This window comes from Pholcus phalangioides, unplaced genomic scaffold, assembly GCF_987345545.1.
Source record: "Pholcus phalangioides strain wild (caught in Gottingen) unplaced genomic scaffold, Ppha-v1.0 ptg000011l_1, whole genome shotgun sequence".
In the NCBI taxonomy this organism is placed as follows: domain Eukaryota; kingdom Metazoa; phylum Arthropoda; class Arachnida; order Araneae; family Pholcidae; genus Pholcus; species Pholcus phalangioides.
This window is the reverse complement of record NW_028301604.1, coordinates 52,880,660-52,898,299: the sequence shown is the minus strand read 5'-3', so window position 1 is coordinate 52,898,299 and position 17,640 is coordinate 52,880,660. Positions and strand designations below refer to the sequence as shown.

Sequence of the window (17,640 nt, the reverse complement as noted above, 5' to 3'; positions counted from 1 at the left end):
ATTACACTATAAAAGTTTGATTAAAGTTCTTTCATAAAAGTCGAAAAATGCAGAATAAGAGCATTCGTAACATTCTAGCAAATGCAATCGATCACCTTATTGATTGCATTTTTCAAGTTTTATAAATAAAATTTTATGAAACTTTTATAGTGTAATCCCTTCAACCATTTTTCAGTTACAAACATGGTCTAAACCAGCGTTTCTCAACTGCCGGTCCCTGGCATCAGGGTCATTCCATTTCAAATCACCCGGCAAAATGACACCCATAGTCTCAGATTTCAATGATTTTTTTTTATTTGTTGCTTTTACTATCCTTATTAACCGTGTGAAATGTTATTTGCATATCTCTAAAGCTTTTTGAGAAAAAAAATGTAGAACTTTATCAAAAACTGATGCAGATGACTTTTCCGGGGCTCAATTTTCAAGCAGCATTGTTTGAGAAAATAAATCGTAACGTTTTCAATTTTCAATATATTCAAGTGAAATTTTCACTAAAGTGTTCACAAAAACATACAAAATATGAATAAAAATAATTTATACACTTACATTTGAAATTTATATGCAAAAAAATTATGTAAACTTTGTTTTTGTGGAATTTTTCGTTAGAAAAAATACAATTTTTCAAACGTATTTTTAGACCAGAGGCACAGCAGTTACCAAAACAACTTTTATTTTAAATTTCTCCTAAATATATGAAGTAAAATACTGGAGAAAAAAAAAGATGGTTTTTTGACCGTTAATATGTTTATTCCGGCTCGCAACACAAAATTCATCGAAATAAGACTGGATCGTTCTGATTTCAAATAATTCAACTAGATACTGAAATGCAACCCATCATCCCGGATTCCAATTATTATTTTTTGTTTATTGCTTCTACCATGCTTGTTGACCATGCAAAATTTCATGTACATATCTCAAAAACGTTTTGAGAAAAAAAATGTTTTCTAACCTCACAAATGATGTCTCAGGCAACCCCATTCAAGCAATATTATTTGTTAAAATATATCGTAACTTTGCAGATTTTCAATACATTCAAATGAAATTTCCACTAAAATGCTCACAAAAAAATGTAGATTATGACTAGGAAAGAAAATTTAAACCTTTGCATTAAAAAATTAGATTGCAAAAAAATTGTTGAAATTTAATTTTTGATTCTTTTTATAATAAAAACACAATGGCTCACCTTTGCTTTTTCATTTACAAAAGCTCTCCTGCTTTTCGCACATCATATTGAGTGACATTGTACTCTTCAGATTTTTTTCCTTGTTTCCCTTTCCTAAAGCAGGGGCCAGAGTTAAAATTTGCAGTTTCCCCCTTGTTGTGATGGTTAAATTGAGTCTTATTTCTAATTAACTTTATCAAAATAATCATATCATTTGCTTTTTGTTTAATATCTTCATTAAGTGTGCTTTGAGATTCATTTTCTGGTAATTCTTCTTCAAAAACTTTACAAACCTTTGATTTTAAAGTGTTACAAGCAGATTCAACTTTTTTTTGGCATTGTTTGACTTGCACTGTGAAGCTACCCTATGAAGTTTAATTGGTGACTCTTCTATGTTCTGTAGAGATGGATTTATTTCTTCAAGTGCTTCTTGTTTAATAATTGACATTTTTCCAAGTTACTTCTCTACATTACTGTCACTGTTCATCTCTTCACAGTATTCAGTTTCTTCACCTAATTTATTGATGTTTATATTCACTGTCCCTACAGGCATGGCATATTTTTTACCCTGGAATTGATTTTGTACAACCATTTATTTCATTTATACAAGAAAAATACGAGTTTGCTATCCTTAAACCTTTTATTTTTTTCTTGACATTTAAAAGGATTAAAGCATGCTTTCGGATATATTTCATACTTTGAGAAAAAAGCTCTATGATGCTTAAACACACAGTAGATGTTTAAGCATCATAGTTCTTACTAATGTTCAGAACTTGCTCCACTCCTGAAGATCAAAAAATTGATGTCCGATGGGTCCAATGATGTAATGGGTAACAGATTTTACACTTTTGCATAACACTTTTTATGATAGTCAGATCCAGTTTCTTTTCCAACGCTATAAATTTCAAGTGTCTTTTCTGACATTTTACTTTGAATTCCAAAATGATGATATAAAATATTTAGCTCAAATGTAAATCGTGTTATCATAAGAAAAATTTGCTAACCCTGGAGTAGGCTACTCTATGGAGCACATTCTGTCTTCAGCATAATCATAATTGAGACTTGCTTGCATCATTTGATGGGGGGGGGGGCAGTTTAGTTCTAACACTTTTGTTTTAGTTTCCTCAATGAAGCAGCAGCAGTGCCTTTATCAGCACCTGCTGGGATGATAAAGTTTTATAATTAAATAAGACACCAGCTGCCCTCTGAAGGACAAAGACCAGTGTGCCATAGTTTATATCTTCCCAGAAGCTATTATTTTTTACAATCATCATCACAACTACAAACATCACATCTAATATATCACCACCAGGCATTATATACATCAGGTTTTCAATTCTACTCTCTTCCATCTGCCTCCAGCTACAACAATCAGGTTGTATCTGATAATTATTTCATTCTTTGTGATTTGATGCCTCATATTCTGGCTTTTTATCAGCAATTTTAAATTATTTCTTGGAAAAAATATATAGAGGCTTGTGTTAAATATTATAATGTAGAATTTTTTGCCACACAACTATAACCATTTCATATTTATCATATACATTAAATATATGTTTATTAAAATATATGCTGTAAAAATCAAAGTAATTAAAAAAAAATTTAACACTGTTGTGGTAAAATAACTTTATAATTAAGCATGTTAAAAAACTTCGAAAATACATCTATATATATGATTAATATTATCTGGATTTATCAAATACAAAATAATTCTTCATGCAAAAATATATCAGATTGCAAAAGTTTGCCTTTGTTGCATCATAAGAAATATTTATAGATCAATTAAAAGTGAAATAAATTATTTGGAATTTGAACACTTCTAAGAATCTGAACATGAAGGTTTAATTTAAAAAATTATTTTATTCACCAAAAACCTTTTTTTTCACCAACTTACATTAATATTTCTAATTATTTCATGAATTAATTTAATCCTTGAATTTAAAATTATTTAATTGTTGTGAATTATTGCATTAACTACTCATGAAACTTAATTTAGTGAATACTGTAATAAATTTCTAAGCGTACATGAAAAATAAAATATAAATTTCTTTTTACTTAGCATGAATCATTATATATTAAGTCAAAATGTACAAATATAATTAATGTAGTCATATAAGTACAATTGTGTTTTGTTACTCAAATGTATTAACTGTCAAAATAATGTTTACTTTTCTAGTCTTCTTCTTAATATATTAATAGGATTAAATTTAAAAAAATTGAAAATTCATGCTGTCATCCAAAAAAAAAATTTTAAAAATTGTGTTAAAAATAAAAAAATTAAATTTAAATGACTTTTTTCCTCTAAGGTTTACATTTTTTCTATTCATAATCTGTTTTTTTTTGTGAGCATTTTAGTGAAAATTTCTTTTGAATGTATTGAAAATCTGCAAAGTTATGATATATTTTCATAAATAATATTGCTGGAATGGTTAGCCTTAGACACGTCATTCACGGGGTTAGAAAACATTTTTTTTCTCAAAACGTTTTTGAGATATGCAAACAATATTTCACGCGGTTAATAAGGATGGTAAATGCAACAAACAAACAAAAAAATCATTGAAATCTGAGACTGGGTGTCATGGCTGGGTGATTTGACATGGAATGACTCCTCAGTCAAACTGGGCTGTGAGTCATTTAATTTTTTTCCATTTATTTCCCATTAGTCCTGACCAGCCCTTCCACTCAAAGAAAAAGAAAGAACTCAACCGAGCTGCAAGCTTTCAAAGGTTGAGAACCACTGGTCTAAACCATAAGAAGGGTCGTAGGAAAAAACGCTTTCAGTCCAAAAACAATTAAAATTATTATTTTTGCGGTTTTGTATAGCTCAGAACTATCTTTCGACCATGTAAAACACCAAAGGCAAAAAGTCAGTCTACTGTAATGAAGGAAGAAGGAAATGGCATAAGGTGGAAACAATAATCTTAGTCACAGCATGTGTGGTGTCCTTATAAGAAATGACTAAAAGAACTAAACTGATAAGAACATACAACGCCACCTAGTGTTGTGTAAGGGGAACTAGTGAGTTCCACCTCGGACATCAAGTAGACAAGATGTCTAAATGTTCTGCTCTTTCCGCTTTATAAATTCTTCCTATCTATATGTATATAATCTATCTAAGTCTAACGTAATAATAAATACTCATCAAAATAAATACCCATGTGTTATCCACTCGGCTAACAAAGTGTTAAAGAAAACACAACAAGTGGCGACGAGGCCCATCTTAAAAGTTGGATAGAGTATTTACTCGAAGACTGCAAAAGGTAGGAGAAAAAGTTTTTCATACATCTCTGACGATGGAAAATTTAGTTGAAGAGTTAATAAGACAGAATCAAGCTCTAATGGAAGCTCTCAAAGAGCAACGAGGCTCAACGTCAACAAACCAAAAAGTGACGGTTTCGTTTGATAAATATGATGAAGCTTCAGAGACTTTCGATTCGTTTATAGAACGTTTCGAGGCGTTTTTAGACATTCAAAATGTCCCAGAAGAAAAACGTGCTAAAGTCTTAATTTCGAGCATTTCTGCAAAGCTCAACAACTTGTTAAAAAATTTACTGTCTCCGGACAATCCATCAGAGAAAGAATTCGCCATTTTAAAGAATGTTTTGAAGAACCATTTGAATCCTAAAGCATTGATTATACCGAGTAGGCACATGTTTATAAACAGAAAGCAGAACGAAGGCGAAAGCATCAGTTCGTATATAGCCGAATTGCGACATCTCGCAATCGCGTGCGATTATAAACAAGAGATGTTGAACACCATGCTTCGGGATGTTTTCGTTAGTGGGCTCCGAGATAGAGCGATCCTCGATCGTTTATTTGAGGAAGACGACATCGAGCTAGACAAAACAATAAAGATCGCGCTGGCGATGGAGAAAGCTGTTCAGGGGGCGAATGAGATTATCGGGAAGCCGGCAGAATTGAAGGTAGTGAAAGCGGGGAAGAGGAAAACGAAACTGCCCACGCAAAACAGAAACTACTCTGCCGCCGCTGTCAAATATCCGCCGTGTATACGATGCACAGGGACAAATCACGATAAAGACTCCTGCAGATTTATTGCTAGCAAATGTCGCTTCTGTAAAAAAATCGGGCATATAGAAAAAGCCTGCTACGCGGCAAAGAAGACTCAATCGGCACCTAACAAACAGAAACAGATTTCAGTTGAGGAAAACAAAAATGACGTTTCCATGTTTGGGTTAGAGTGGGCATTGAGTGAAGAGCCGAAAAAGCCTCCGATGATGGTTACTGTCAACATAGACAATAAACCAGTGAGTATGGAAGTTGATACGGGTGGAACAGTATCAGTAATGAGCTTACAGAGATTCAGAAAAATCTCGAAGAAAAAAGTTCAACCTACGAATTTAGTATTCCGGACATACAATGGAGAAAAAATTGTCCCAGCGGGATATGTCACTGTGAAAGTGGAGTACGGAAAACAAAAGTTGCACTTGAACTTATATTTGGTGAGGGAAAATTTAGACACGATTTTTGGCCGTGAATGGCTATACAAAATCAATCTAGACTGGAACTCTCTTAAGGCTGTGAGGACCGCTAATGACATGGATCTCAAAAAATTGTTGGATGATTATAAAGAAATTTTCGACAACAAATTGGGTGAGATAAATGACCATGAAGTGGAACTAAAGCTAAAACCAAATGTTACCCCAGAGTTTCGTAGAGCGAGAACTGTGCCCTTCGCATTAAAAGACCGGGTTGAAAAAGAAATAGACCGGCTTGAAAGAGAAGGCATTATCGAGCGAGTTGAAACTTCAGATTGGGCTACACCAGTTGTTCCCGTGGTGAAACCAGACGGATCCATAAGGTTATGTGCAGATTATTCTGTCACATTAAATCCTAAGCTAGAGGTGCCTCAGCATCCCTTACCAACGTTTGAGGAAATATTCTCATGTTTAAATGGGGGTAAACGATTTTCAAAATTGGATTTCAGTCATGCATATTTGCAAATGAAAGTGCACCCTGACAGTCAACGACTCCTAACCATAAACACTCATAAGGGGTTATACGCCTGTAAAAGATTGATGTACGGCCTAAATGCAGCTCCAGCAATATGGCAGAGGTACATTGATGGGCTATTCCAAGGAATAGATGGTGTAAAAGTTTTTATGGATGACGCCAGAGTGACCGGAACAAATGACGAGTCACATCTCAGGGCTTTGGAAAAATTTTTCAAAAAATGTCAGGAGCATGGGCTGAAGTTAAATTTGAAAAAGAGCACATTTTTTCAAAAAGAAATAAATTTCTTAGGTCACAAAATTGATGAAAATGGCCTAAGTGAAACAAATGAGAAAACTGAAGCAATTTTGAAAGTTCCCGCACCGAAAAACGTTCAGGAAATAAAAAGTTTTCTGGGCATGGTAAATTTCTACGGGAAATTTTGTCCTAATCTGGCAACCATTGCCTATCCTCTCAATGAGCTGACAAAAAAGGACGTTCCGTGGCGTTGGTCTAAAAAGTGTGAGACTGCATTCAAGAAGATCAAAAAGGAAATTTGCTCAAAGCGAATCTTGATGCACTATGATCCTACACTACCTCTTACTCTTGCTTCGGATGCTTCTCCAGTGGGAATAGGAACAGTTCTATCACATGTCTTACCAGATGGAACAGAAAGACCAATTGCCTTCGCTTCTCGTACGCTGACGAAAACGGAACAGAGATACTCCCAGATTGATAAAGAAGCTTTGGCAATTATCTGGGCAGTAAAGAAATTTATGCTTTACTTGAAAGGCCGAAGATTTACTCTCATAACAGATCACAAGCCTTTGGTAGCGATATTCAGCTCGAAGAAAGGTCTACCAGTGTTGACGGCTACTCGACTTCTGCATTATGCCTTGATCTTACAAGCATATCAATTCGATATCATTTATCGTAACACACAGAACCATGGAAATGCAGATTGTCTTTCCCGATTTCCTTTGAGGTCGGAAGACTTAGTTGTCAAGGATGACATAGAACTCTTCCAGTTGAATCAAATCGAAACACTACCAGTGAAAGCTCAACATTTAGCAAAAGAGACACAAAATGATGAAGAGTTGGGTCCATTGCTGAGGAAATTGAAATTCGGTGAACCTTTAGGAGGGAAGGAAGCCGAGTATACCTTGCAGGACGGATGTATAATGCATGGCCAAAGAGTTTTTATTCCGAAGAAATTTAGAAATCAAATTCTTGATGAACTCCATCAAGGCCATCTGGGCATTGTTAAAATGAAAGCAATTGCTCGATCCTACGTCTACTGGAGGGACATTGATAGCGACATAGAAAAAGCTGCTAAAAACTGTCCAGATTGCTCCAGATTCAAGTCCGATCCGGTGAAAGCAAGGGTACACCATTGGGAATACCCGAGTGCTCCGTGGGAGAGAATTCACGTAGATTTCGCAGGTCCCATATTCGAGCATATGTTTTTGATCGTAGTCGATGCTCATTCTAAATGGATGGAAGTATACCCGATGAAATCAACAAACACGTTCAAGACAGTTGAATGCCTACGGGACTGTTTCTCTCGATTTGGACTGCCTTTAGTGTTAGTGAGTGACAATGGTCCTCAGTTCACATCACACGAGTTTGAAATATTCATGAGGAATAATGGAATAAAGCACAAAACGTGTGCTCCCTTCAAACCATCAAGCAACGGGCAGGCAGAGAGATACGTTCACACCTTAAAACAATCCCTTCGGGCGATGCAAAGATTTCCCGGAAACATCTACCAAAAAGTGAGCACGTTTCTGTTGAATTACAGAAAAGCGCCAAATGCGACTACCATGCAAAGCCCAGGAATGTTATTCCTAAAAAGAGAAATCCGAACTAGGATAGACCTAGTCTTGCCAAATATCAAGAACAGGGTTCAAGAAAGGATCAGAAATGAGGTCACAGACTTCTATGACCGAACTTTCGAGCCAGGAGATCGTGTGGCTGTGCGAGATTACAGATCCGCCAATAACAAGTGGAAGTTCGGAACTGTTCTCAACAAAGACGGAGTTCTGCACTACACTGTAGATGTAAATGGAACTCTCTTCCGACGTCACATCGACCAGATGAGAGCAGCTGGCAATCAAGTCCAGCCAAGCTTGGTGATACCCCGAGTTCCAGGCAAACTTTCATCAACTCCTGTCGCTGCTGACTCCGAAGTGCAGTTTGCTCCAGAAGAACAGACAACTCCGGCAGAGATCAGTAGCGATCTACCAACACCAGCTAAGGCACCAGCGACGTCCAGTACTTCCTTTCCTTTGCGACGTTCCCAACGAACCAGGAAAGCTCCTGTCCGGTTGGATCTTTAAATTAGCGGGGAGGAATGTGGTGTCCTTATAAGAAATGACTAAAAGAACTAAACTGATAAGAACATACAACGCCACCTAGTGTTGTGTAAGGGGAACTAGTGAGTTCCACCTCGGACATCAAGTAGACAAGATGTCTAAATGTTCTGCTCTTTCCGCTTTATAAATTCTTCCTATCTATATGTATATAATCTATCTAAGTCTAACGTAATAATAAATACTCATCAAAATAAATACCCATGTGTTATCCACTCGGCTAACAAAGTGTTAAAGAAAACACAACAGCATGCAGATGGGAAAATGCTCCACCGCACGAGTTCACATGTGCAGTAGAAAAGGAATTTGTGACATGCGCAGAAAGTGATACCAGATTTCTAGTTTTTCGTCTCCTGAAAAATTTTGTTTTATGGACTGAAAGCATTTCCCCCACCCGACCCTTCATATATGCTCAACCTATGGTCGTCGGAATCATCTGAAGTAGTCCGCATCCTTAAACCTAAATTTGTAAAAATGAACTAACCAGGAAAGGGTCTAAAGGTGTCATCATGAAAAAATTAAAGTACATTTCATCTCGCCCAGAAACACATAGAAACAAAAAAAATTAGTGGCGGTGTTCAATTATTAAAGCTGCAAAAAATTATTAAAAATCACAACATTTGGCTTCTTATCGCCTGTCGCTCTTGACGATATCTATAAAATCTTCTTTTCGCTCTATATCTCTCCTTTTTTCTTTCTGTTGAATACTAAGCGAAAAGAAGAAAAAGAACGGAAGAGAGAGGAGGAAAAAATATAACAAAAGAAAGCAATGGGAGAGAAAATAGCATAACGCATAAGCAAAAAAATGATTCATTTAAATTTACCGCTTGTACGCGTTTCCTTCTTCCCCTTCCAGCTAGAAACCAGTTATTTCTCTTTTCCCCCTCCCCCTTTCATATACATGTATATAAAGGCAGAGGCGTCGGAGCCGGGGGTGCTGTGGGTGCTCGAGCACCCACGGAAGTTTGTAGAACGGCTCCGAGCACCCACAGAATTGATTCAAAAATCGAAATTTCCTACATGAATCTCAAGACGGACACCCACAGGTTCGAAACACTTCCGACGCCCCTGTATAAAGGAGTTCTAACCTGATCATGTATTGTTCAGGGTCTCCTTCTCGTTAGCCCCGAACAATACATGATCAGGTACCCTCTAGGGCAGGGTTTTCCAACCGGTTCCGCGGAATCAAAAGTGACGGATCCCCAAAAATCCCGGGCAGCTCAAAAAATTTCTTACTAAGCGGGGATCCCACGATTCGTGGTTCGCGACGCAGGGTAAGATAATAAAAGGTCTTTGGTGGACATAAACCGCAAAATGCTATCGGCAACCGCAGCCGGCATGAGATAAATCCCGTACTTCGAAAATTTCAAGTATGACGCTTGGTGGGGAGAAAAAATTCAGGGAGTGTATAAGGTTGTGCGTGTGTTAACTGTAGGACAATGTCTTTTATCTTCGCATCTTTTTTTGACACGTTATTTTTTGTTTGGAACTTTTTACCTATTTTTAGTTGCACTTATACTTCTGTCAAGTGACCGTGCGGAATAAGCAAGTGTATAACGTCATTATATACCAGGGTTCGTACGGTGCTTAAAAACTCCTTAAAAAGTCATTAATTTTCATTTCCTTTTTTTAAGGACCCTTAAAAACCCCTTAAAATCGTTCCAGCTGTTTCTAAAAAAAGTCTACTTTTCCCCCACCCTGGAATATTTCCTGCTAAAGTTGATGAATGATTGATGAGTAGTACTTGATGCTGAAAGAAAGTCCCTGAAAATAGAAGGGAAAAAAACAAGGTGGGAAAGATTTCTAGGGGATTTCTATAGGGATTTCAAGGCCACTCTGTACAGCTCTGTAGCGGGTGGGAACAGCTCTTCCGACGACCAGCGCAGCTACGAGATAACGGCACCTGATTGGTCGGACTACAGTGACCACACCCGCTTCTGATATGCTGAGAAAAACGGGAAAAGAAGATTGTTGTGCTGTCGAAAAATTGACAATGAAATTGAAATAAAGAAGTTCTGTCATTCCTGGCAGAAAATGATGTTACTACCAGTGGTGGGAGCTCTGCGTCAAAATTGAAATCTTGCTCCTATAGTGTGTATTCGTATTTTTCTGCGTCCATATTTTTTTTGTGTACTTGGAAACTCCTCGAAATACTTTTATACTAGGGAGCGTGTTTTATTCCTTCATACTTCAGCACCACCCCTTCCTCCCATCTTCCATAGTCACACTTAGAATTATCCGAGAAAATAATTTTAAAGAGTAATTTTACTCTCCAAAATTTTAAGGGGAGGCATTTAACAATTTTTTTTAAATTAATACTATTTTTAAAATTTTTTTATTTTTTAAGCGGTTTTTTATTTTATGAAAAAGAAAAGTTACTCAAAATTTGAAAGAGTATTTTCAGTCCTCTACAAAATTTGGAGGAATGAAATTGAATTTAGATGTGTATTGGATTTTCCCGCTCTCGATTTTGTCCCCGAAAATCGGATTGTGGTAACCGCAGCTCCTTATTCAAATTATCAGCCCCTCATCTCAGGCTTTTCATCGTGAAACTGAAACCCCGATCATATCTTTGATCTTACAGCTGAAGATGAATTGAAGACAAAAAATTGCTACCGCAGGGAGTCCCCCATCGAGGGGTTAGCGCACCAACCTCTCGATGAGTATAAAAAACAAGCCTGCCGTTCGGAATCGGCAATAAATTGTAGGTCCCGGTCTAATTAGCCCTCGTGTGCAGAAAAATGACCGTGGTGTGACAAAAATGATCAAATGATATAAATTTGCATATGTGCCCCGCCTTTTTTTTTTATGTAAAACTTGTAAGTTATGAAGTTTGCCATGACTCCTTAAAAACTGCTTGAAACTCCTTAAAAAGTCCTTGAAAACTGCTTAGTTTTTATTTAAGAAATTCTGTATGAACTCTGATACATTACTGCGTGCATACTTATTTTCATACATTTCTGTTGATTTCCACAATTTTAAAAACACATGAGAATTTCTTTTTCGTATCATAGTGTGAAAGAACCTTTTCTGTTCTAATTGCCACATTATTATAACAGTAATAGTACTATTGTTTAAATTATTGTGTAAATAACTATAATTACATTTCTCGTGAACTTAATTAATGATGGGGTTTTCATTAAATTGTAATTGGTTTTCTCACAGTGATTAAAGCATTCAACTAATAAAATACAATTTGATAATATGATTTCACTCAAAGCATTTCTTTGTTAAATTACAGTTGTTAAACTTACTTAAAATTAAATTCTTTGCATGAAAAGGGATTTTTAGTTTTAATTACCTGTTAAGGCTCTTATTGACTGATGTCTTTCACCATCGCCTTTTGCGCTGCACTTTTCTCCTTCGCACGCGTTCTAATTCTTCGCCGCTTACTAGGGTAGTGGTTCTCAACCTTTGGGAGCTCGCGGCCCGGTTAATTTCCTTTATGCGAGTGGAACGCCCAATCATGCACACGACTAATGTGAAATAAACGGGTAAAAATGAAACGGTGAACCTTTCACGGCCCGGTTTGACTGATGTCGGGGCCCGGCGGTAGAGAAACACTACTATAGAGCAGTGGTTCTCAACCTTTGGAAGCCAGCGGCCGGTAAATCTTTTTTGCGTAAGTGAAAGGCCAGGTCATACACACAACTAACGAGAAATTAATGGGGAAAATGTAACTGCGAATCACTCACGGTGTGACTAGTGTTAGGACCCGATACTGGGCAATGGCCCAGCGATTGAGAAACACTGTACTACAGCATAATATGCAGCAGCGCAAACGAGCAGTCTTCCTTCTCTATCCATTTCGAAATGTCTGAACGTTCCCTGTTGTTGGCTAGATGTTCCTCCATTCCGTGGCCTTTGTATTGAAAGCCATAAAAAGTATTGCTCCCCCGAGGCCCGAAGACGACCTCGGATCTTGACAAAGACTTTTATTATCGTTTACTTTAATTACCTTATCCTGCGTCGGAAACCACGAATCGTTGTATCCCCGCTTCACTGAAACAATTTTCTATTTTGATTTTTGTTGAGAACGTGCACTCTAAAAAAATTTGGTATAATAGACCAGTAGGAGACAAACAATATTTGCGTTGGCTCCTTTCTTTGTTTCTTCCCATTCTCACACGCAAGTCCCTCAGACAACAGAGTCAAGACTTCCTGGGAATTGGTATTCCCGAAACTCAAAACTTCCATGCGGAACCCCCACAAGGGTCTTCCTTCTAGGATGCCTAACTTTTGAATTGTTTCTTTGCATTCTGTGGCCGCCCCCCCCCTCCCCGGTCTCTCTTCCTTTTAGGATCACCAATTAAGCTTCGTGATGTCAGATTCTTATCGCTTTTCTGAATAGCAAATCCTAAATAGCAATCACAAAACAGAGAAAAGCTTACTTTCTAACTTGCCTGTGATTATTTTTCCCATTCTACAGATGTTTTATCCACAAAATGGAACTGCGTTTATACGACGTTCAAGAAAGTACGTCAAAACGTCGTATAAGGGCGGAAATCGTACAACTGAAACTTCTCTTATAAAATGTCCCCCCCCCCCAGACTTCAAAGAAAAAAATCACAAAAATTCAATGGTTTTAATTGCATTTTGTTTGTTATATAATAACCGTTCTTGAGAAAAATTGTCCACAGCATATTAAATTTTTCAAAATCATTTAATAAATTACTCAAATAACTGTAATTCGCATTACATCACCGTTGCTTAAATCTTGAGTGTTCTTATATTGTTCTCCTGAAGATTTTAAAGAAAAAACGTAATTTTTTTGCTTTTTTAAAATGTTTATTTTGCTTTGTTTTCCATATCTAAGCAAAGCAGACAATGCATCGAGTCCAGCTCTTTAACGGGCACCGCCAACCTTTGTTAAGGGCGTCGCGGCAAGGTGTCGACATTGCTGATTGCCTGTTTAATGCGTTGAAGGGGTGTTTTTTTAAACTATTCTGGGCGGTTCCCACTAGAGGAGTCTGGTAATACGGGTGTTGGACCAGAAGGGGGGGGGCACAAATTTCACCCTTTAACCAAAATGCGTGCTTGCCCCATCTAAGTATCGAGTTCGACCAACACCACCTATAGAATAAGGCCTCCGCACGAAGCTTGTGACGTCAATGAAGAAGGCCATTTCTCCTATAGCCATTAGATATACTGCAAAAAAGGGTAAAGATATCGCATGCGTCGGCCTGCATTATCCAATGGCAATAGGTGAAATGGCCGCCTTAAGTGACGTCACGAGCTTATTGCGGAGGTTATTCTAAAGGTGGTGTTGGTCCGACACCGTCCAGTCCCTTAACCGGGACAATGGCTTAAGTTAGCATTTGTCGATAGAGCCTGGGCGGTAGACGGCATAAGAGGAAAAAAGGAAAAGACTTCAAAGAGTAAGGATTACAGCTTCATAGTGAAGTGAGCTACCTTCCATGAATGACACAACTTATCCGTAAGAGGTTTATGGTGAAAAAAAACTGGTATTTACTAATAAAGTAGTCGAAAATAGCGAGCGTTTGGCGATACGTTGCCAAGCATTACAGCCAGAGACAAACTCGCGCGTGCGCGTTCCTACAATGCTCAACCTGCACAACACTGCAGCGAGATACTCGTTATAAAACCGGCCTCTGCCAATACCTTCTAGAGTAGAAGGTACTTCTGCTCTAGAAGGTATTGCCTCTGCACACGTTAAGGTGACTTGATAAGTCCCCTATTAGAGTGGCTATAGCACACGTGATCAAGTATGCTGTGACGTCAGCAAGAGTAGTGCTATCGCAAGGTTTATAGAATATATATTATATATATATGTGGTGCTATCGTTCTCCCCCATGACCCTACCCAGCGAAGCACGATTGCACGTGTTTGTTTGTTGTTCATCTCTGCTTCGCGCGTGTTTTTATAATTTTATTTTAACACTGTCGCGGTTTTTTCAAATTTGTATTTTTATATATTTCTGATGCCGTTCACAATAGTCATGCCGAATTATAAATTAAATTGAAGGAATGATCCAAAAGTCGCCGTGGTCAGATGCCAAGAAATAGCATGCCATCGAAAGGGTTTCAAAATTAACAGCAATAGTAAGGTAAGAACGCTCCTGTATTATTTCAAATTTTTTCTTGCATTTTTCTGGTTATAAAAGCGTTAGTCTACTAGTTTTATGATAATGTTGAAGGCCATTCCATGTCGAAATTTAATCATGCAGTGCAAAATCGCTGATTTTTTTTATGATATAATATATCAATATAGTATATAATCAATTTTTTTCGTAACAACAAACTTCGATACAAATGAAAGCTCATTTAACTTTTTTGTCTGTTGGTGTTTCATTAATCTAACTTCGATAATTAAAAACCGATCATTGTTCAAAATTGAACAGATGAGGTACAGTATTTGAGTTTAGATTGCACATGTTTCACATATTACTTAATTTTTTGTCCATTTGAACAATTTTTATTTTATCTTTACATAATTTTAGAGAGTTAACATTGGTTCAATTTCTCACTGGTAATGAACTCAATGAAAATTAGGCATGCAATAGTAAGGTAGAATTGCTCACCTTGGAAATTTTTTCCCCTTTCTTAATTTTCAATTTTTTTTAAAGAACTCAATCATTATGAAAATTTGTCATACTTTTCAACATTATGAATGTTATGAAACAGTTTTAATTTTTTATCGCTTGGATATTTTCAAAAATATTTTTTAGAAAACTTTTATTTGTCTCAAGATGTACCTACAAGTAGGAAATCTTGTGATAGTTAACAAAAAAATAATTTTCGTAATCATAATATAATTATATTAATTTAGTTTCAAAATACACTGCTGGCCACCGTAAATGCAACACCCTGAAGGAAGCATGCAAATAATATGAAATTTACAACATGCATTAGCGGAGGTGAGATATGCAAATGATTAGAATTTCAGCGCAGACGCACATCACGCGCGCCTGTGGCGCCACTTCAAAGCGCTATTTAAGGCTTGGAGATTTCGACGATTTGAAGTACGGCAATTGTGTTTTTCTTGTGGTTTTTTCAAAAAAACGATCAATTATGCCTCGTAGAAAACAGCGATCATCTTTTGATCAAGTATCCGAGTTCGACAGAGGAAGGATAGTGGCCTACCGAGATTGTGGATTATCTTTCAGGGAAATCGGTAGTCGTGTTGGACGAAACCAAACAACTGTAATGCGGATATGTGATCGTTGGATGCAGGAGGGTACGACGGACCGACGTGTTCGATCGCATCCACCTCAGTGCACCACTTCACGTGATGACAGGCGTATTGTGCGTATGGCAGTGACGGATCGCTCAGCTACATCACGAACCATAGCACAGCACATTCAGTCTGTACCGCATCATCCAATCATCCAGTGTCTGCGCGTACCATTCGACGCCGTTTACAGCAGAGTGGTCTGTCCGCAAGACGTCCATCGCTTCGTCTACCCTTGACGCAGAACCACAGACGTCTCCGCCGCCAATGGTGCGATGAAAGAAGGATGTGGACGGCACAATGGAATGAAATTGTCTTTACTGACGAGTCACGCTTCTGTCTGCAACACCACGATGGTCGGATTCGAGTCTGGAGACACCGTGGAGAGAGGATGCTGAACAGCTGCGTTATGCACCGCCACACTGGTCCTGCACCGGGTATTATGGTATGGGGCGGTATTGGATATCACTCTCGCACTCCTCTAGTACGCATTGCCGGTACTTTAAAAAGCCAGCGCTACATCTCCGAGGTGTTGGAGCCAGTTGTCCTTCCTTACCTTCAGGGCTTGCCCACAGCCATATTTCAACAGGATAATGCGCGAGCACACGTGGCACGCATTGTCCAAAGGTTCTTCGTCAATCGCCAGATTGAATTGTTTCCCTGGCCAGCTCGCTCTCCGGATCTTTCGCCGATAGAAAACATGTGGTCCATGGTTGCTCAACGATTGACCCAGATTACATCCCCAGCTGCCACACCAGATCAACTTTGGCAACGCGTGGAAGCTGCTTGGTCTGCTGTAACCCAAGAACACATCCAAAGTCTCTTTGAATAAATGCCGAGGCGTGTGGCAGCGGTGATCTCCAACAATGGCGGCTACTGATTTTGGCAGGAACCACACTTCACAGAAGTCTATAAATTTAATCATTTGATGCTTGGTCAACATGTTATCTACAAAATAAATATTGTTGCGATATCTCTTGTCTTTCTTGGTGTTGCAATTTGGGTGGCCAGCAGTGTATATAAACTGATTTAACTCCATAAATTTTTATAAGGGCTCTCTTCTCTCATCTCTTACGGCCATTTCAAGCCAGATTCTCAACAAGCTACTATGAACCCTGAGGAAGCATCCCTGATTTCATATCTGCGCAGCACCAAACACAGTCGGGCGCGGTAGCCCAGGTCGACAAGATACTCGCCTAAAGTACCAAAGGATGTTCAGAGGTGTCGCGAGTTCGACAACCGGTTCGTCCTTGTCAGAAAACTTTCCTGACACAGATATACAACAGAAATGGCGACATGGCCGCAGAAAAAAATTGCTACCGCAATCTGTCCTACCAGTCACCTCTCATTTTGTGATAGGCGTCAGGATAGTTGATCGCTGCTTGTGCTGATTTGCCTGTTCCAGGGGACAGGACCGTCTTAAGAGCATCATGGGCCCCCGGGCCAAGTGATGTTTTTGAGACCTTAGATGGAAAAGTTTCGAAAATTTCACCCACTTCTCATTTCTGTGAGGCCCCTCTCCTCTTGAGGTGCCCGGGTGGGCCCATGCGTTAAGACGGCACTGCCAGGGGGTCCCCAGAGTACTAGACAGGCTGTTTGCCAGTTTCTGGGGGTTTTCATATAGCTGCGCATACTTATTAAAAAAAGTATGAAATCTAGCGCTTACGCTGAAGAATTTATCTTAGATATCTTTGAAACTGTAATCATCTTGAAATCTCTTTTGTATCTCTATCATAGTGTTATACTTTTCAGGAACACCCAGTGTGTACACTGGTGATACGCTAGTTTCTGCTTTGAGCAGTAAGAAACGTTATCTTGCAACGATCCACGCATCACTTCCCAGTGACACCCGGTATGCATAGTCTACTGGCTTAGTTTTTTTTCTATTGAAGATAGCATATCCTTGATAATGATAGGTACCAGACTCACCTTGCTCTATCTGGCACAAGAAACTCTCGCAATCGT

At 38.2% G+C, this 17,640-nt stretch overlaps 1 protein-coding gene across 3 annotated transcripts in view; it reads left to right on the top strand.

Moving 5' to 3' along the window:
• LOC149080555 (kinesin light chain-like) overlaps positions 1-17,640 on the top strand; it is a 172,264-nt gene that overhangs the window by 121,924 nt on the left and 32,700 nt on the right. The window lies entirely within an intron of this gene.